The 23,039-nt window shown below is 31.8% G+C and overlaps 1 pseudogene; it reads right to left on the reverse strand.

The window, feature by feature from the left end:
• Positions 1-10,951: 10,951 nt before the first annotated feature.
• On the reverse strand, positions 10,952-11,070 carry LOC111733194 (annotated as a pseudogene).
• Positions 11,071-23,039: the final 11,969 nt, after the last annotated feature.

Consider the following 23,039-nt stretch of genomic DNA (forward strand, 5'->3'; position numbering starts at 1 on the left):
TAGAATCATTAACCATTAGAAACATTCACTACAGGTACCTGTGGCATCTGTTAGGATCACTGGAGTAGTTTTCAGCTTTATTTATTTCTTGAATTGGCAAAATCAAGGAAGCATTCATACCCAGGAGAAGTAAAGATTTTATCCTCAGAGATTTTTAACTACCAGATCATAAGCACACGCCACTTGGGCAGTAACATGTGGCATGTGAATGTAGTGATGTGACTTGCTTTCCATACTTAAAGAGGAGCGAGATCTGTAGTAGTCTTGTACTCCTGTGAACTCTTAAATACTCCCTAAGGATGTGGAATCCTTAAGGATTTTAGTTATCTTGTCAACCCGTTTCCTGGCATTAGACTTAATCCAATATCAGCCTTTCTTTTATACTTCATGAAATAGCCCAACTGGGAAGAATATAGAGTTCCTCATTAAATGAGGCATTAGATTCTCCTCCTTCCAGGCTCACTCCTCTCTTTACTTGATTAGCATGGATTTAGATGGTAGCAGAGAATTACTTTGTCTTTAGGGACATTATACATTCCTAGGAGCCACTCTCCTTATGATTCTCTAAAGTGTGATCCCAGGAGTAAGCATCATTGAATATCAACCCTTTACATAAGATTTCCTGTGTCTTTTTCATTTTTTATTGACAATCTGAGAAATTCAAAAAAACCATAAAAGGTCATCTTATGTATTATTTTCTTGTATTTCTTGCTCTTTTCTACATGTGAAAGTGAATATTGACTTCATAAGTTCAACACAACTTGAATTGGATTGATATACTCAAGTCTTTGGGAGTGAAGTTTATATATGAGAATTGAATATCTTTTCTCTAAGCTTCAACATTCTTTGTACTACATAACTAGATCTTCTTAAGACTGGAGTTGTCAATGTCGTTTCATTTCATTTAGTAAAATTTAGATATTTACTTTATGAAATTAAATATTTATATTTTAAGAAATGCTTTTTACAATTTTAATTTGTAACAAAATTTGAAAATATCAATCTGGCTTTCTTTTACAAATAATGTGATGTTAGAGGAGTTAAAATAGGGTTTGGATAATATAAACAAATTTTAGAAAGAATAGCTTCTATTTCTAATAACATTTATTTCCAAATTGTGTGACTTTGGATAAATCATTTAACCTCTGTGGCTCACAACTTTTATCTATAATATTAGACATAAATCTTTGGATTACCTCAAGAACCAATGAGTGGACAAAAGAGGATACTGTCTTAGTAATACAACAAGGTAAACACTTTAAAAACTGTAAGAAAGTGCAGATAAAAGTGTTATGCTAGGTAATATGAGATCTGATCTATGTTATTTTATAAAATATATTTACATTTACAAATTATTTTTCAGTTTGAAATGAAAACAGTTACTAGTTTCTGCATGGTCAGCAGTGTATGACAGGATTAGCATAAATGGTTTCTATGTAATTCGACAGAAGTGATACTTTGTGATTTAGACCGAATATGATAACGTAAGAGTACACATTGCTTTTCTCTCTTCAGCTAAATCACTCTAAGAAACCACTATTGGAGAATATATTGGTTGAGTACCTATTAGGTCACCTAAGGAAAAAGAATGTATGTATTGGTATTATTAAAGATAAATGCATCAAATCCCAGACAAAACAAAATAAAACATTATTTTTGCTGACTTCATACAGCATGATAAATAGTTCCATTAGCTTTCAAAATATCATGTGAAAGATACTAAATTATTACATACACTGAGATACTGTAAAGTATGGGTTCTTGGGGCTTAATTGATTTTACCACCTTAAATATAAAAATGAATATATAAACTCAAGCTTTGTTCACTGTACACATGACAATAAAGGCAATCCGTTTTTGTTTTTCAGAATCTTATTATTTTTGCATCAGGAACAATTAAAGCCTGGGAGAATTTTAAATCGTGTAAATATCCCCTTCAAAAGCAAGACATAAAAGAATCAGTCCAAGGTGCATGACGTTTGATAGCATAGTTGCCACTATCGCTATTTCTAATTATTCTTGACATTTGATCCATTATATCATGAGGCTTCTCAGAGGATAGAAGTAATCAGCTGAAAGTAAGGACTAGCTAATCATCTATATTATATTTAAAAAGTTGTGGTATTCTAGATAAAATACCAATTACGGAAATTGGTGATAAACCCCGACTGTAGAGATATATCTTGAAAATAATAGTTAGCCACAAGTTTAGAAATCTTATCATCATCTCTTTTTTCTCCTCTACAAACCAGTAAAATCTCATTTGCAACAAGAAATATGTACAAGAGTAATTTAAACAAATTGCATCATAGGGAACTACTTTATAAAATGTAATCACCTTTTAAGCCTGAAAAAATATTGTTTTTAAAAATTACTTATTTATGCAGGATAATTGTGCATCGAAAAGCAACTGCAATTGTTATTTAGATTTTGTTCACATTAAAGGAGAAAATGTTTGTTCATTTTATAAACATAGTTGTAAAGTTCGCATGTTATTTACCTAGAATTTGGACCATATTATGTTTTTGGATCTGATCGTGGGCTGCAATAAAGTCGCTTGCATTGGAACTTTACCAAGCCGCCCCTTAGGCAAAGAAAGGCAAGCTTCTGAAAAGAATTAACTTACCTGTAATACTGGAAATGAAGTTGGTGTTTCTATATAATCCCATTACAACGGATTGGAAAATGAAGAGTATCCTAGTTTTACTGGGAATTTTATCTCTATTTTGCAATTTTTAACATCAACATTTTACATTCCTTGCTTAAAATCCCCTCTTCAACTCTTTTTAAATTTATAGATTATGTTAGTGAATGCAGCAATGTGCCGAATTTTTGAGGAATGCTGGACATGAAGGAGAATGTAAATCTTATCAGTTGGAAAAATCCCATCAACTGACTATACCTACAGCTGGGAAAATAGCAACCAGCCAAGTGTGGTCAGATTGCCAGGACCTGCCACTTCTCTAGGCTTCTGGATCAGCGACAGCATCTCAGCTGGAGGAGTACTGCTAAACCTAGGGAGCGCGAGGACACTGAGGTATTTTTGGTTGTCTCAGTGACTAGGAGGGACAGCTTACTGGGATTTAGTGGGGGACAAGAGTACTAATTTACAGGACTGTCTGTAAAAGGATAATTCGCCCCATCCCAAATAACAGCATACCAGTGCCTAGTGAGTGTTCAAGATAAAATTTGATATACATTATACTCCCCTCACACACTTTTCTGTGGTTTCAGTTCCCGTGGTTTTAGTTACAGTCAATCAGGATTTGAAAATATTAAATGGAAAATTCCAGAAATAAACAATTCCTATGTTTTAAATTGTGCACCGTTCTATGTGGTGTGATGAAATCTTGCACCCTCCCATGCCTCCTGCTCCGTACTGCCTGGGATGTGAATCATCCCTTTGTCCAACGTTTCCACACTGTATATGCTGCCTGCCCTTGGTCACTTTGTAGATTATCAGATAGACCGTCCTTGTATCTCAGTGCTGTGTTCAAAAAACCCTTATTTTACTTAACAATGGCCCCAAAGCATAAGAGTCGTGATACCGGCAATGTGAATATGCGAAAGAGAAGCTGTAAGGTGTGAAAAGGTGAACGTTCTCAAGAAAGAAAGAAAAAATAACCATATGCTGAGGTTAAGATCTACAGCAAGAACAAATCTTCAATTCGTGAAATTGTAAAGAAAAAAAATTATGCTACCTTTTCTGTCTCATATTAAACTGCAAAAATTACAGCCCAAGTGCACGACAAGTGCTAAGTTAAGATGGAAAAGGCATTAAACTTGTGGGTGGAAGACATAGACAGAAAACGTGTTCCGGTTTTGGTAACGTGTTGCTCCAGAAAGCATTGAGTCTTTAAAAAAATTCAGCAAGGGATCTTCTGAAACGAGTGACACCAAGCCATTTAGAGCAAATAAGGAATAGATTTGAACTGAAAAATGTAACAATTTCTGAGGAGGCTGCATCTGCCAGTGATGAAACTGCTGCCACAGAGCAGCAGATTTAAAGTTAGGGAGAAAGGTGTGTGTGTATAGCAAATATGTGTAAATGTGCAGGTATGTATAGGAAAAAACATAATATCACATAGGGTTTGGTACTGTCTGTGATATGTCAAGCATCCACTGAAGGTTTTGGAACATATCTCCTTGGATAAGAGGGTCTACTATACAGAGAAAATTCTGGAATTTCAATTTCTATTTACTTGTATCTAAAAATAAAAAAAGACTTTACAATATTGGTATACAGATTAATATAATTGCGTGTGAATGATTCACAAAGTAAACGAATATGCATATGTTCCCATGCACCCTTAAATTTACTTATGGGATTTTGTAATAAAATAAAACAATGTAAGAAATTAATGTTTGAAGATCCCTGCTTTGGAAAAGCAAATATCCGTTAAGTTATACATGATAATGTGCACACCCTAAGGGTTATCAGTAAAGCGTGGAGATGGGCTTATCAGCACATTTCTTTGATTAGCTTCAGGATGAAGGGACAATAAAAGATTTTTGTTTTGTTTGGGGTTTTTTTGTTGTTGTTCTTTCACCATTTTTTTTTTGCTTTTTCTAACATCAAAAGCCCTTTTGCTTGGCTTGTTTAGGATAGTGTGGATGTATGGATAGTAAAAGTTTAGTCAGAAAAACAGACTGTATGTATGTATGTATGTATAAACACAAATCCGCAAATATAAACAGAACTTATTTAAGGAATTTCACCTTAAGCAATTGTGTGATCTGCTTACACAATCTCTATAAGGTTATTATCTTCACAACTGATGCTGGAGTTTAAAGTCTACAGAGCAGATGGACACATTACAAAGCCACTTTGCTAGTCATTGAGAAGATGAACTGTGTCTCCCCCTCTGAGGTTTCAATGATATATACAATCTATTCTCATCAAGCAGAGATATATTCTGAATAAAAGTGGGTTGCATGATTTGTAATAGGCTGGTGACAGGCCTGTAAATATGGTCTGAGTTGTAAATGGTTATATAACTCTGAGTCAAATACATTTTCCATGTTCAGATATACAATTAATATCTATAGAATTGATTCCTTAGAGAGTAAATTAATTTAAAGCAATATTTTATTTAAACTCATTTAAAATTTAGTGACTAAAGTAATAAGAAGAATCCTTAAGCAATAGAACATGACAAGCAATGCAGTAGTTCTGATTAATGCACTTCTTTGGTGTTTCCCATTGCCATCAGAAAGGCATTAATCAACTTTACTTCATGGCTTGCTAGGCCTTGTTGCAATTATAAAATTGTTCATTATTATTAATATTTTAGGAATATTAATAGTAGTGTTTGTATTCTCATTGAGGAAAACATATATGACACCTAAAATGTGCAGTAAAACACATTATTAAATATCTGCATATATTTATCTAGAGTAGATAATTTATCTATTATCAGTTATGCAATTCAAGAATTTTAGATAGTAGTGTGTGTTCTATGCAGTCGAGGCTAAAACCCAAACTTGCTTATAACAGAAGTGATAGGATTTTAAGCTGAAATACAACAAGACACACACATACAGTCATTTGTATGTGTATGTATATATATATAGTGTGTGTATATATATATAATTTTTATGATTATATATGATTTAGTTACAACTATAAAAGGCACACTTGAACTTCTCTTATAGAACTTGTTAAACTGCTACATAATTGTTTACTTATTTATATCTGCCCCGCCAAACTGCAGAACATAATAATTGAGGGCAGTTTGTACGAATATGCATGTTTGCTCTACAAAAACTTTGGTGTTATGTAGTACAATATTTTAAAAAATGCCAACTTTTAATACCTCCCCTACAACTTCCCTTTACCATTTATCTAACTTTTCATCTTTAAAATAAGGGACATAAATGAGATCTATTAAAATTACTTTCTAAAATTTGTGAAATGTGATTCTACTTAGCTCTAATTTTCTTCTCTTTTTTATTAACTAAACATCGAAGAGACACAGATAATAAATTTCATATTTTTAAAGAGGAGCAAAAGAAAGAAGCATGGACAATGTGATAGCTTTGCCCAGTGTAAAAAGGGATCATTCTGTGGGTATATGGTTATCCTATTATAGGCACCTGAATTCTACTCTAGCAGGCTATTGTTTCTCAAATGATTGTCACTTTTCTCCTATATTGCCATTTTAGGCAAAAGTTGCTAAGTAATTCACTTTTGCATCATTTAAGTAAAATATAAGGAAAGAGAAAAACTAACTTTATTTGCATGCTTAAGTAAATATTCAATTACGTTGTTTTTACAGAAAATGGTGTGTTTCCTCATCAAGACATTGAATCATAGACTACATTCTATTTTCCCAGATAAGATTGAAGCCAACTGATCCTCTCTTAGAGTTCTCTGGATAGGACTTATCTCAGCATTTTCCTAACAACAGACTCTGAGAAGGAGATAAGCAAGCAGGAGGAATTTTAGGATGTGATATGAAGCTTAACACTGGAAGAATAAAAGGGAGGAAAGCAGGATTGGACAGAGGCTGGAGCTGAGCAATGATGTAGTCTCAGTGACAACCTCAGATGGTCCACAGGGAGCTCTGAAGTTGGGAAGTACATTTAGAGTTGTTCCGAGTAGGAGCGAAGGGGGCAGGTGGCTCCAGCTGCACGTGAATCAGTCATTGGCATTGGCTTCGGTCTGTCTGGAAAGGCACCCGTGAATTTGAGAAGGATGATTCAGGCAAGGCAGTTTTGAAGAGGACTATCAGCTGAGAGCTGTCTTCCGGCAGCATTCTCACCATCTGGGAGAACATGTTCTTAATTCCTAAAGAGGCTAGACATTAGAGAATCTACTGCAGAATGTTGTCACCTCTGCCTCATGCATTTCCACACCTCCTTTAAAATACCTATTTTCATCCTCTTTATTTTGAATATGAACGAAGTGAGCAAATAAAGACTGCTGAATTTTAAATTCTGTTTTTTTCAAATTAATAACCAATGTTTGATCCATAAAAATATCAAATTAAGAAAATGACTTTTAATGGCAGTAAAGAAAATAGAACAGTCCAAAATCAAATCAAATGAAACAAATCAAATCAAAACAACTAGAAATAACATAGCAATATTAGAATAAATCATGAGAATATTTTCTGATATTTAAGATAAGTGATTTAAAGAGAAAATTTTTTTTCTTCCTTATTGGTTTTCACTGGAAATTTTAGAAAAACATGATTTGATAGAGCCACATGCAGGAATGTATTTCAACCACTACGCTGATACTTGCTTAGCATACCCTGGTTGTAATAAGATTCATGCCAGAATGGACAGATTCCATTTTCACAGTCTAAAAACACTTGAAAATAATTGGACATAGTATTAAAATGAGACCAAGCTTGTCACATTCTGAATACAAGTTTAAATTCCATTTTATCTCAATACAATTTTAAATAAAGATATTCCTCTCATGAGATAAGAAATAATTGATTATTGCAAAAAAACAAAAGTTAAAACTGAAATCTTTCTATAAAACATTTTTAAAATATTTGGAAAATAGCCTGTAAAAAAGTCAATAAAGGTTAAACTTAGCAGAAATACAATTTTAGTGGGGTTTTTTTTCCATAGTAAATGTTGCATTAAAATTAATCTATATGTATTAAAACCATACAGGCACTTAGCCCCATTACGGAATTTATTGAATCATAGCAAAATTAGTTGCTTGTAGATAACTCTTCATAAAGCTTTACATTCACCAATGAAAGAAATAATGTCTCTGTAAATATGAGACAAAATTAATCTTGTAGAAATTGTTTGGTATTGTTCAAAATGCTGATGTTTAAATAATTCCTGGTAAGTAAAATGGCTTCAGCATTTTTTTTTTAAATTTATCTTTCCTATAAGAAGTTGTTCTAGGATTAAGTTTTCTCCCACTAGATCTTAAACTCCTTGAGGGCAAGGGCCATTGGGGATGTATCTGGGTAGCGGCTGGATCTAGCATAGGCTGTGGCACACCATAGGTACCTAGCCAATGTCCATGAAACTATTGATGAATTAATAAATGCATTCTGTAATGCCTGGATAGAGAAGCAAGATTTCTCACACTAGTGAAGAGGAGGGCATGGTGTTTTTCATCTCCTTTCCAACCAAGAACACCCCAAACACATTGCCTTATAAGAATGTACTCTTAACCTTTCCAAGAGCATAATGACAAGACAATGCTGAATATTATAGATAGTCATATAAATATCATAACAGCCTTGAGTCTTATCTGAAGTAATATGTGTATATATATATTTATATATTTAATATAATTATTTTATTATATTAAATATATTAAATAAATTTAGTTATTAATATAAATTATATATTAAAATAAATATATAAAATAAATCATTATATTAAATATATTTTTATATATAATCTATGTAAGCTTTATAGATGAAAATAATTTAAAAATCCTAAGACATAGACTAGGGCTTGACCATGGGGAAGCCCCAGTTTGCACCCTCTTCAATAAGGATATAAAATTTGTCTTTAGCATTCTTTCAAAATAATTAGCTAAGATAAATTCAATTTTGACTCTAATATTATAAAGCACTTTAGACAACGTAAAGACAATGTTAAAACAATAGTGTAAAAGGAAAGCCAATTTCAGAGAGAAAGAAAAATAAAATGCAATATAATAACAGAAGGGTAATTAGGTTGAAAAGATATATTTTTGGATGACCAAGAAACAGTCAAAATATAAAAAATGTTCTTCACTTTAAATATGTCTTCATTGTTTATTCAAGTCAATCTCTATGCCATATAGGTGAACACTGTCATGATTTCTATGGGTGATTAAATTTTCATTCAATTTACTTCTGTTAATTCAGAAACACTGCAAACATAATGTTGTTATAAGTTAATTTCATATGCATTAATATAAACAAAAGAAAATTATAAGATATAATAGATTTTTTTCTGTATAGGGATATATATGTGCAAGAAAGTCAATACTATTTTTGTCAACTTTAAATAAAAGATTAGGACATTAAAGCACTATCTAAAATTATTTTATTGAAATTAATAGTATTTCAATCATTTTATATTATATGGTTTTATAGAATAAATGCAAAGTTCTCAGAAGGGCAATAGGATACATTAACTGAACAAAATATTTAAGGGTAGGATGGTTGATAAATTAAGACTATATAGTTGTGAAATAGATATATATAAATAGAATAATACCAGAGTAAATAATGGAACCTTTTTATATCACAACCACATGCATTAATAAATGAAATGCAGGGTGGGAAAGAGGAAAGCAGTGAAAACTTTCTTATGAGGAGTCATTTATTTTTGCATGTAATAGGGGATTATTTTCAGATGTTTTGCTATTTATGCCAATGGCTAAAGCATTTTATTAGCTCTCATATCAATCATGTAAAATATTGCTTTAGCATTTTTTTAAAATAGCAAGTGCTGGTGTCAGGAGACTTGAGTTTTGATCTTGACACTACCATTTACTAAATGTGTAATCCCTTTTTTTAGTTTCTTTATCTTAAAAAGAGGATAATAATTGTACCCACCTCAGAGGATTGTTTTTAGCATTAAATAAGATAAATAATGATTGTAAAGCTGTTAGCACGGTGCCTAGCACTAGAGAAATCCTCAATAAGTGTCTGTTGATTTTGTTGCTGTTGTCATTGCTAGAAGGCATGCAATAAAAAAAATGAAAGGAAGTTTATATGGAGAGATTAATGCCTAATCAATGAAAAATTCATTCCTTCATTCAAAAATCATTGTTGAGAGCACACTGTATGGAGCCCTGTGCTAATGGAGTGACAGAAAGGATGCTCTGTTGTCTGTATTCTAAAGTGCCTGGTCTCATGGGAGAAGTTGGCATGTAAAGTGTTATTACAATATAAGATAAATGCTATAATAATAAAATATACCAAGGGATATATATTACAACATAGTAGATGTTGGCTTTGACTTGCGAGAAAAGCTACAGAGAGAATTTTATTTGATTTATGTTTTAAAAAATAATCTAGAGATTTCCAAACTGAATGATGGGAAGAAAGAAGCCAGAAAGAGGATATTCTTAGCACAGGATTTAGTATAGACAAAAACAGGGAGACATGAAAGGGTCTAGTCCTTCTAAAAATATAGCAAGTGCCAGGTGAGGAAGCAGGCAAGGAATGAAAGGGAGCTAGAGAAGTAGTTGTGAATCCTATCACGGAGGATTTTGAGACTGAAATTCATCTTGTTGCCTCCTTTATTGTCATCAACTCAGTCATCTTCTTATATACTGACTTTAGAGAACAATGTTGTATAATTAATGCATACTTGTTTAATTTATGAAAATCTACTTCTTTTACTCAAAGAGAAGAATGGACATTGAATACAAAGAGATGAGAAATTCATTTCATATTTGACAAGCTTTGATTGTGTTTCTCAAATAGATTAATTTTGGCACAATTATATCTGACAATTTTAATCATCAATTTGAGGACAATAAATCACATATTGCAAGCATCTGAGACTTTACCAATCTTTCAAAATCTATTTTATCTGTATAATTAAGCCATTACTGCATTTTGAAAAACACTCACCTATGGCCAAAATGATTCGTTCAATGCAGTTGTTTAATGTTTTTTAAAAATTCCCAGTAGTGTTTATTGTCTTAAATAGAAGTAGCTCTTCTGCTCAGCAGCAGGACAAAGGTACACCATTCTCTTGTATCATTTATGATGTTACATTTACGGTGTAGTCATTTGTTGTATTTAAGAGGGGCACATGAAACTCTGAGTACCTATTATTACCACATATACTGAACATCTTAGGTAGGAAGCAGCCAAAGATATTTCCTTGGAACACTTTAACGTTCTTTGTCTCGTTTGATCCTGAAATACTACTCATAGTTGTGTTGACCAGGGAACATTGGTATTTAACTCTAACGATTAAGCGGATTTGAGTAAGAGCCTTGATGCTACTTTTTTTTTAATGCTTACAACACCTGGTCTTCCTAGGTGGTCTCCTATCCAAGTACTAACCAGGCCCAACCCTGCTTAGCTTCCGAAATCAGACGGGATTGAACATGTTCAGGGTGGCATGGCCGCGGATTAGATGCTACATTTTTAACAGGCTCTGGTGGAATGTACCACACTGGTCCTGGAAACATATTTATGAAGATTTAAAGGAGATAAGATTCAGCCAGTTCTAACACATGTATTTTAAAATATGGGAATAGGAAGGGAAATGTAGAAGGTATTAAGTTATACAGCAATCCATGCCCACTTTTGTTGAAAGTAACATTAATAAATGAAGAATATCACAGACAAGAGTGTGTAAATATAATTCTTCTAAACAATATGAAGGGAGAAAAAGTTTGAGAGTCCCTAGCATGTAGTGTAAATTTAAGTACTTGTGTTGGTTCCACAATCCACTAGAAGAATAAGACATCAAGGAGCCCAAACAAATAACAACTCCATGATTACTTATATTAGAAAAATCATACGTGATAAAATTATTATTTTTAAATAAAGTTTTATTTTTCTAAGAGTATCTAGTATTTTGCAGGACTTTTGTCTTCTGTTTTTCATCAGGTTTTCTTCTGTAATGTCAGTTTAATTAACTACTTAAACCTCTTAAAAGTTAGACATTTGAAGGCCAAAATGGCTGTCTATCTATAGCATTGTTTCTAAAAAGAGAATTCAAATTGAAAAGGAGTAGACATATATTTAAGAATATGCAGCAATTGTTCACATATTTTTTCTCAAAATTTCAATTTTCCCAATTTATCAATTCAATTTCAAATGTTACAAAATTACATTTTTGTTTTACAGGTAACAGGATGATAGTGAGAAATGTATAAAAATAGATAAGGAATGCAGCAATGGCATCATGTAAAATCAATTTTAATACAGATCCAAACAGATATTCTGGATTTGTTAGTAATAAGATGTTCTATGTTGGACCAAAATGATTGGTAAAAGTGTTATACAACCCAGACCTTAAAAGTATCATCCTCATATCCCATACATATTTATACTCTGGAAAATTCAGCTTATTAAGTAGTCATAAAGTCAAGATTTTTTTTTAAAAGGTTTACATACTGGTTTCTCAATCACTAGTAAATTGATTTCAATCTTCTTTTTTTCTTTATATGAACAGCAACCCTGAAATGTAAATAGCTTGTGAGGTATATCTTAATAATATGTGGACCCTCTTTCTTCAAATGGCAGAAGGATGAGGCTCACTGAATCTCTTCTTCATACCCAAAGAGAAGAAAAAAAAACAAACAAACAGTTTTAATGCACTGTACTGTCTTAGCAGATACTGACATTGGAAAGAGTACCAGAACTATAGAAACATATTGATTCATCATTTAAGTAATTCTTTTACTTTAGTTCTTTGTAAACTTATAAGTAAAATCAGCTAGTTTAGAAGACAGAAAAGCTTAATAGGTGAATTAGCAATATGTGTGCATTAAAGTCATAAAAAGTTCAAGCTGGTCTTGAGACGACATTTAAAATCTGACAAGGTTTAATCAATCTTTTCTTACATACTCCATATGGTCTAATTAGTTTAATTTTAAGTTTTATATTGACTTCTAGCAATGGTTTTATACTGCTGTAGGTGTTTTTGACTAAAATCCTTCTTTAATTTAAATATTCAACATACTAATTAAAGCTACCACATATATATCCACTGATAGCTATGATATGTAGCATTTTCAGCATTAAAATTAATAGTTAATTATATGCCTGAGTTTTTAATTACATTTTTTATTATGTGCTTCCTATACAGTTACCTCTCAGTGAAAATAATTTTGGTTGCAAAAAAGTATTCTAATACTATTTAGCAATTCTGTCAGTTTTGCAGGTAAAATAGGTGCATAGATGTTAAATGCACATTCAAAATTGGTACTTAACTGAACCTGACAATGGGATCTATTTTAAATGTGAGTGCCATAATTATTTAAAGCTCTGTACATTTGGCATTTACTGTGTGAACACATGCCCTTCACAGTGCGAATGTTTCCTGTGAGTGGTGTATGAGTACTTGTTGATAAAGCTCTGGTGGCACTTAAGCACCTAATAGAGGTTTGGGGTACAGAGACGATGAAGTGTTTTAATGAATCATGAGATTTTTAAAAGTAGCATTGATGCTAGGCTTTATATTTGTAAAGTGATTTGCATTCTCATTTTCAGATAAGAGAACTTGAACCCTAGAGTGGTCAAATAAATCATGAATGACTACTTCAGAGAGTGAATGTGGAGTAAAGTGTATTTCCCACCACACTATTTACAGAGATGTTTCTAAAGCGAGGGAATTTAATGGGGTAATAAACGCCAAAATGTTCCTGTATTCAGTGAAGTTTTATCAAAAGTAGCTTAAATAATTCTGGATCAAAATAAATGTTTTCTTAGTGGTAGGTACCATTATGAAGCATTTGTTCTAGGCTAGCCAGATCCATCTCTTATCTACTGAGTTAGCTAACAGGTACAGAACATTTCTCTTTCGGTAATTTCGGTAATTATGTGTCATGTTTTAGGCTTGCCCTTAAGTTAGAACTCTACTCTGAATTTTGAAGGTCCAGAAATTTTAGATGCAGATTTCCCAGGAAAGTCTCTAGTCTGGAATTCCTGTTTCAAACAGTACACATGTACAAATGATTGAGTTATATTAGACAATTTATAATAGTAGAATATGCCTTTTTAGAGTCGAAGCATTTTTATTAAGTGGATTTTAGTGTTTACTAAGGGTCAGAAAATGTACTTAGATGTGGGCACCAGAACAATTCCTGCCGCTCTTAAAGAGAATCCTTTATTACTGGAGCAATATTTCCTTTTTAAGTACCTATAAAATAATATGATTTTTTTTTTGGTGAGTTTGAAACCTGAGATTCATAGAATCTGTGGGTATTCAGAACATTTGAATTATCTATTCTTTGATGGATACTTTTAAATCTGTTGTACAATAAATCTTTATATAAGTAGATATTCAAAACTACCAGATATGTCTTTTACATAGATCATGTAGAATAAACAAGAATGAAGATTCTCCAGATTTATTTTATTTGTGCCCAAGTAAATGTATTATTGTAACTGTGGTTAAACCAGCACTGTTCTTTATTACTATTTCATTTTATGATTATTTTTAAATATATGAGTTAATATTTGATTGTTTAAATGTTTAAATTGTAGCTTCTGATGTCACCTAGTCTCTAAAATCAGCAAGTTATATCTAAAGAAATTGGATTCGGCCATAGGAATAGAAACCCCTATGAAGTAAGTGCAGTTTACCTCAGTGATTGCTTGTTTAATGTCAGAGTCCATTTTATCTTTAAACTTTTAAATCTTCATTCATTTACTGATGAACTAATTAAATTATTGGAGTGATCTGTTTAAATGTTATATATGATCATCCAACCAATTTTAGTTTTACCATCTAAAAAAGGGACTTCTAAAATGTGCTTGTTTCTGAGATATATTGATTTTTCTACTTTTATTTATGTATGCATACATACACAGTTAAAATTTTGATAAAAGTTAAGAACCTTAAAATTTTTATTATCATGGCCCCAGTTAAGTGACTATTAACTGTTTATGTTAAGAATATCATTAGCTATTCCACAAAGATTAATATTCATCCTCAAGTTAAATGGCAAAAAAAGAATGTTTAACAATTTATAGTTAAATAAATTATGAATATTAATATAATAGAATATTAAATTTAGAAAATATTTCCAACAATGTTAATTAAGAAAATCTGGAAACACAGACACACAGACACACATATACAAATAAATGCACATATGTCCACACACACAGGTACATGTATGTCTCAAGTTTGTAATGTGTGAGTAAAAAAAGGTTGAAATAAATATGCCAATATATAAAACAGCTGTCATCCATAGATGGTGAGATTATTGGGCTATCATTCTGTATATGGCACATAACTGCTGCTGCCAAGATCCTAAATATTTAGTGAATTCACATTCAGGAAGAAGAATTATCTTTATATTGTCTCACTGTCCCCATCTGCTCCACTTTTTCTAAAGAGAAAAGCAAAAAGACAGATGTATGAGCAGGAACCCACTCTAGAAACATTAAATATTTAACAAAACTTGGATGCCAAGTAATTTATATAGAAATTTGCAGTTTACATGGCTTTATTTCTCAGTTACATTTTTTTTCTTTGCCTTGTGTGGATAGGCTTTTAATTATACTCATATGAATGCATTTATTTTATATTAAACTTTATTCTTAAATGACACTCTAAAGTAATTTTAATTACCATGGATACCACCATTTCTTAATCATATATATGTTACTACAAGGCATATTTTTAAGATCATAAGATTTTTTTATTTAATAGATATACTAATATTTTAAAATTCTATGAAAATATAAAATTACAATTGAACATTAATTTTAAATTTACATGTCACAATTTCCTTTGTCCAGATTTCTTCCTCTTTAAATACTCACTTAGGTATGTATTTATATAGATGATAACCTATTTGATGCATACTTTGCATGGATAACTATTTTATATAACTAAAAATAAAAATTTTAAGAAACAGAAATTAGACAAAGATTTAAAAAGAACACAAATATGTAGATTTTTACAATCATTTTTTCTCAAATAAAATCAGATTTAATATTGAGATTATTGATAAGCAAATGAACAGCAATGCATGTTCCTGCTACATAATTACTTTTTTCCAGAATCAAAGTCTTATCTAAAAAATATGTTTCATGAAACTGTTGACCTTAAACGAATAGCCAGAATGGGTTTATTCTGAAACAGCGAAGAATTGCAAATGGCAAACCACACCGAAGTCCAGAGAAACAAAGGAAAGGAGCATTCTTGTGTGGACTTGCAAATGAAGAGTCTATTGGAGAAAATTGGAAGTTCCTCCAATGTATAGTGACTTTTCTTTGGCTTGATTACAGCAGTCTCCCAGTGTTTGAGCTGATCCTGGATAAGAAGGTATCTTTCCTTTCTTCTGCTGAGGTGGTAAAGTAGTATCACTTCCTGTTGGGGATGCAACATACCACCACTCCCGTTATGATCAGCAGTGTATGTTGAGTGACACATATGTGAAAGTTCTCTCTTCTAGCTTCCTGAATTCACTTTAAGTGATGTTTCTGGTTTTGTTTTTCATACAAATTTTAATAATGGAAATTTATATATACTGAGGATACTAATAATATGTTGGGTAACATTTTTATGTTAACAGTAAACTCAAACACAGATTTCATGAAGCAATCTTTATAACTATTTCCAATGAAAACTGATATCACCGTCACATAAGAACATTTTCAGGTACAGGAAAAGCAGGTTCTAGTTCCCTTTGCCCAGTAAAAATAAGACTATACCTAGAAAGCAAATCTGTAACCAATAAAGAGGCTATGGAACGCTTCTATTATTGATTCTTTACTTTCTTTTAACTCAGAGAATATAATATATTATTTAAAAGCATGGAGTTTGAAATTGAAAGAACTGGATTTGCGTTTGTGTTATATCATTTATATTTTACCTTGAATACTTTAAACTTCTGAAAACATTCATTTCTATATCTTTAAAATGTTTGTTAATATATGTCTATAACTATATGTAGTAGCTCATAGTTCATACCTTTAAGATTGGTAATTTAGAAATTATCAATTTATATGTCATTTTTCATGTTTGGTTCCAGAACTAGGTTTTTTTTTTTTTTCTTCTATCCTCTTGTCAATTAAAAGTATTCACATAAAACAAATATGTTGTAATATCTCAAATAGTACTTTTCACATTGTTGTGCAAATTTTTAATAAAAAATTAACAGATTAAAGACATTCTTAATAACTTAAAAGTATTGGTTTTAAATTGTTGTCCTTAGTTATTTTTGGCTTTTATTATCCATATTTCCTTAAAAATATGATGCTATTCTTTTGTTTTGAAAGTATATACATTACTCAAGTCATACATTATCCATAGGAGGCAAGCAACTCCTCTGTCACTGGATTTACTTAACCCATTTCTTAAGATGGTGCAAAATTCTATTTACTCTATTAAATGAATACTCTTTATTATGATATCACAAGTCAACCCTAATCAACACATTCATTCTGTGCAGCTTAATTTTATATATATATATATATATATGAAGAAATTGAGAGCCAAGGAGGATAAACACATTCTCTTTGGATGGTTTGGATGTTGAGGATGGAAAGGGAAAATGAGGCTGCTAATCATCAAAGAAGTTAAAAGAAAAGAATGACAGCATGAATATTCTGACCTTGGTTACAATGACGTTTTAGTAAAAGTCATAATTGTTCAAAGATTAAAAAATATAATAGGCTGTTGGGAAGAGTACTGAGTTAATTTGCTGGCTTTCCTGATCTTTAAACAAATAGATAAATACTTGTTGGGGATAGTATATGGGGAATTTAAGCTTGATTAAATGGCAGAACTAGATAATCTTAAAAGCTTCTACATTCTTGTATGTAACCCTGCACCTGACTGCATGTAACTCTACCCTCCAGACTTCATAACGAATTATCTCAAAAGCAAGAAAACATATCTTTCAGCGAAAACCCTGTCCTTGTCCTTGCTTCGGTCCATTTTTCATGTTGCTCTCCATGTTGCTGCCAGACTAATCTTTCCAAAACATTAATCTGATTATGTCATGATCCTTCTATCCTCCAAATGTTCACAGTCTACAGTTTCCCTGCTTATAGCACAAATGCACACTTTAAAGCATGCTTGACAAAGATTCACCATTAAGGATTCAACTTAAGATTCACCATTTTTTTTTTTTTTTTACCTTGCCATATGCCCTTATTCTATCCAGGCTGTACTCTGCACCATTTGCCAAACTTGTCACATTTTCCAAACCTCAGTGCCTTTGCTAAAATGATTTCTTCTTGCATATTAGGTGAATTCAAAAGGATTCCCCAGTTCATTCACAGAATGTCACCTCTCGGGGAAACTTCTATGACCACAGGCAGAGTTAAGTCCTTCTTTTGTGAGCCCATTAATACTCAGTACGTGTCCTCTTTATAGCACTCATTGCATTGTAATTGTTGTGCATTTATTAACTTACTTAAATATGAACTTTTGGAGAGTAGAAAATTGAAAAAAAAATCTTTGATTTATTTCTTCAGAAGAAGGACTTACATATTTAGTAAGCTCTCAATAAATGGTGAAGTACCAAGTTAACTTATAATCTAAATTCTTACTAATCTTCCTGTGTTTTGCTGTTTTGCTGTTTTACATAAAATTAGAATTTTATGTAGGCAATGGCTATATATGAAATGACTGTGACATTATAATGTATAGGTCAAATTTGAATTTGTGACTGTCATATAGACAATCAAAGTAGTTGTGTAAGACAAAGTGGAATTTCTTTTAGCATTAGGTCAAATGTATCCTTGGGGACAAATTGAGTGACTATTTAAGCAATAGAAGGCTGAATACACAAGATACTCGTGATTGTTTGCTAGAAATAGTGTGTATACTTGAGAATAGGGCACAGGAAATGTGGATAAGCAAAAAAAAAATTAGTTTCTTCTAGAAAAGAAATATAACAAATTAATAGATAAATGAGATCATTGTTGAATGAGATTATTTTCAAAGGCTAATTTGAAAAGATTATATTTTATTTTGATCTATCTGTCTATCTATCTATCATCTATCATCTATCATCTATATGTCTATTATCTATCAATCTATCTAATCATCCATCCATCCACTCATTCATCATCTATTTATCTATTTTTATCTAATTATAATTTTTAATTATGATTTTTATAGCTATATGTGTTCTGGATAAGTTGATATTATAAAGACCAAAGAGCAGTAGCTAATATATGTTAAAATTTAATTTCTCTTTTACTTAATAGCTCATTGATGAAATGGTTTGATTATATTAACAGTGGTTTGATTATATTAGTTATCCAAGATCTTTGTATCTTATTAATTTGAGGCCCTCAACACATTGCTTCTATTTCATAATCAAAGAGAAACCAAAATTCCATTTATCAAATCTATATTTCAACCAGAAGAAAGGATAGAAGAGACATTGAAAGGCATACTCCTGCCCTTTAATGATTCAGCTTAGAAGTTAAACTCAGCACTCTCTGTTCAGTTCCATTAGCCTGGATTTAGTCACATGGCTCAATAATGCTGATATTAAGACTAAGAAATGCAGTTGTGTGGCCATTTATACAGACACAATTTAATGTCTTTATTAGTAAAAAATAAAGAAGGACATTGTGGGGAAATCAGTTTCTGATTTACTAAATAAAACTAAATATTATAGATGGATCATTAGGTAAGTTCATCTGTTTCTGAGGAGCTACGTAATTTAAAAATTATATGCATGTAAATGCTTACCTAGTACATGAAAGGCATATGACATATTTTGAATCAATAAATGAGTGAATAGCTTAACCATCAAAAACTGGGATAAATTTGACAATAACAGAGCATATCAGACACACAGACTTAATTCAGTAAACATTTATCGAAGGACTATAGATCAAGATTCGTGTTAAGCACTGGTTTAACAAACATAAGTAAGACACAGAACCAAGGAAGAAATGTCAAACTAATTATGTTAAAAATATAGAAATTATAAATATTATTGAAGTCTTAAATATCAATATCACAACTTCTCTGCAGGATTTAACTACTGTCAGCTTACCTTCAAGAAGAATCACAGTAAGTTTGCTGGGATGCACGCACCACTTTCTAGCCTTTCGTAGATCCAAAAAAATATTGTTAACCAAATTCATGAATCTGATGTGCAAGCAGAAGGTCAATGGATTTCTATGCAATAGAACATTCTTGCCACACAGACCTCAAGACTCAATAGTGACATGATAAATTTCTTTTCTCTCTAGGAAACCTTTGCAGGAAGGCATATCACAATAAAATGTTTGCTTGATGAACATAAAATCTCAAAACTGCATGAGTTAAATTAAGTATTTAAGATATCTATAATATATCTACTTTACCAAAGAAGTTTCATCACCTAGGGACAGGACTATTTGTAAAAGCTTCTCCTACAAATGATTCAGAAAACGGTTCAATCCTCATTTAACCCTTATACTATTATTTTTAAATCAAAACAACACTGACCAACACCGTGCCACTCCAAACCTAGCTCTGAGTTTCTGATTGATGGATATATTGCTTATATCTTCTGTGTTTTCCAGCAGGTAACTACGGAACCATCTTATTTTCTTCACATAATTTTGAATACTTTAAAATCTTACGTAATGTGTTAATTTTATCATTAAAATTTCTTAACATTTATTAAGTGGTATAGTAGTATATTGCTTATATATTTAAAGTACAAAGCAAACTGGGCAGAATACTATAATGTACAATAAAATACTATGGTAACACAAGGAGAGAAATATATTTGATTAAGGGCATCAAACAAAGCTCTCTATATAAGCAATTATATTTAAACTGGGCTTTGAAGGATGAATAAGATTCAAAAGTAGTGAAAGGGTAAAGAGCAATTTAGATCAAGAAATCTGTGCAAATAAAGAAGTAATAAAAATTACAAGGCATTTTTATAGAATCATAAGTAATCCGATATGCCTAGAGGGTAGCAGTGTTTTAATATAAAATGACATTAGAAGAAAATTATAATTATGTGCGATAACTATATCATTTATAATTATCACATTTATAATAAAATATCTTTATAATAATAAAATACTTTTTACTATTATAATTTTAATAATGATTCAAGACATGGATTTGTACTAATAATAGATCTAGATCAAGGAGGAAAGACCACAGAATAAAGGAATTAAACGTTCTCAATGTGTGAGAAAGAAAAAGCAGAACATTAGCAGACAATAGTCCAGCCAACCAAAGAGCTACTTACCTCTCTTCACACATTACTCAGTAGAGGATTTGGAGTTTCGCCTTCTCTTTTTCCCTCTCTTCATCAGGCAGGCTTCCTGAACAGCAGCATGTTAACAGATAAAATTTTTCTGGATCTATCGTATATAATGGTCTTTCTAACAGTATAATATGTGTTGAATTTAAAAATAATCATCCTAAAAAACAGACTTCAAGTCTCCCCAATAAAGGCAGTGCTGTTTCAGCACACGACCTCCTAGATCTGATATTAAACACTCAGTAAATGAAACTCCTCTGCAGTATCTTATCAAAACAGCAGCAGAAGTGGCCTGTGTTGAGACGTTCCGGCCCATTCTTTCTGCAAAGAAAGTACTGTGTATGTGGATAAGAGTAAGAGGCAAAGAGGAATACAGACTGAAAAGGCCAGTGGCTCCGTTTTGACTTATCTGGTCGACTGTAAGATGACCCACTCTCGGATACCTCAACAAAGTTTGTCTGGCGGGAGATTAATGCTAGAAGATTTTTATCCATGAAAAAAGGCATGAATCACGTGTGGTTCTGAAAACTTGAATATAGCGTTGTCTCCAGGCTGATTTACTACAGCTTCGGGAATGCAAGTATTGAACTTCCCTAGGAATCTCATTTTAGCAAAATACAAAGGAAAATTTACTTCAAGTTTTGTTTGTTTTTTTTTTAAAGGGGCAATTCTACTAAAGAACAGATATTGGTTTTTAAAGGTTCAGATCCATTTGTATCCACTTAAATATTGAGGATAGAAGAAACCAGAGTCCTTGCCAAGGAGAAGAGATACTTCATAGACCTTTTCCATTTTTATATGGCCTGCACCATGTTTCAGAACTGACAAAAAGGAATGCAGGGAACAGAAGATGTAGAGAACAAGTTAAAAGTTAGAAGTTAAACAATTTTTTTTTCAAAAAGTGGTCTTTAATAAAAAGGACCACATAAATTTGTCCTTAGACTCCCAAACAAATCATCTGAGGTTATTCTGTTTCTTGCTATTTCGTCCACATATGCAAAATCTGCATAATGTGAATGAAAGATTGAATGAGTTAGACAAGGGTGTTAACTGTAGATGATGAGTTTGGAAATTAAATAAGCAAACATGACAGAGATTCTTTAGAGAGCTGGAGTTTTCAGCACTAGCTCTAGATAATAAGTGCTGTATCACTTCATCAAACCATCCAATAATGATTCCTTGATCATTTCTTCTCTCAATCAGAATGACTTTAATTTTGCTACATTTATTTCTTTGTTTACTACATAACAGCTTTAATCACCGAGTTTTGGGTTATACTCTTAAATCCATTCCATTTTTAACAGGTTTACTGATATCTCTGTAAAGAGTATGTTTATACAACACTTAACTGTTTCCTTAGGGATCAACACCTTTGGTCACACCAGCAATACAGTAAATAAAAATCAGAAGAGGAAATTGCTTCTTTATTTATAGGTTTATGATGGAGGGAATGGTACTAACTCATTAGGGTACTTTAATTAATAATGATAAGCCAACATCACTGAGTACTCAGGCTTACTAGGAATAATTCTAAGTGTTTTGTTTTTAAAGTCACAAAAGTCCAGTATTATTACTGTCAAAATTTACTGATCAGAAATTTGGGCACTGAGAATTTAAACAAGCTCCCAGTCAACAGAGCCAAGAGATGGAGCTGAAAAATTAAAATCCAGAGATTCTGTATTATAAACGTACCGCATAGTGAAATCTTCTGACACCTAACACTTATTTCTGAAGGCAATTTTATAAATAGAAAAGCCTTAAGGTTTTTCACATATAATAAATGTTTTCATTTAAAATACTATTTTAGTCTCAATAGAAAGTAGTCTTAATCAATTTCAAGGCAGTAAGTGCCACTGAATTTTAAATTTCTGTTTATGTCTATCATCTTTTACTATTCGAAAAATAACTATAATGCAAGTTTTGGGGAAAAAGTATCATTTCTGTATGTGGCTACTTCAGCTACCCAAGCATGTAGTGCAACTCATCTCCTTACCACTAAGTTTCTTGTTTTTAGATGGCCTTTTTTTCAATTGATTTTATTTACTTTCAAAGTGACATTTCAACAGAGGTATCTACTCTCATTTCTACTCTCCTTTTGACATTTCTGTGACTTAGAGTGCAAGGAGCTGCTTGCCAAATACTTGCTAGATTGATGTTGGGAGGAAAGAAAAAAAAA

The sequence above is a fragment of the Pteropus vampyrus genome, unplaced genomic scaffold (assembly GCF_000151845.1).
Source record: "Pteropus vampyrus isolate Shadow unplaced genomic scaffold, Pvam_2.0 Scaffold13, whole genome shotgun sequence".
Taxonomy (NCBI): Eukaryota; Metazoa; Chordata; class Mammalia; order Chiroptera; family Pteropodidae; genus Pteropus; species Pteropus vampyrus.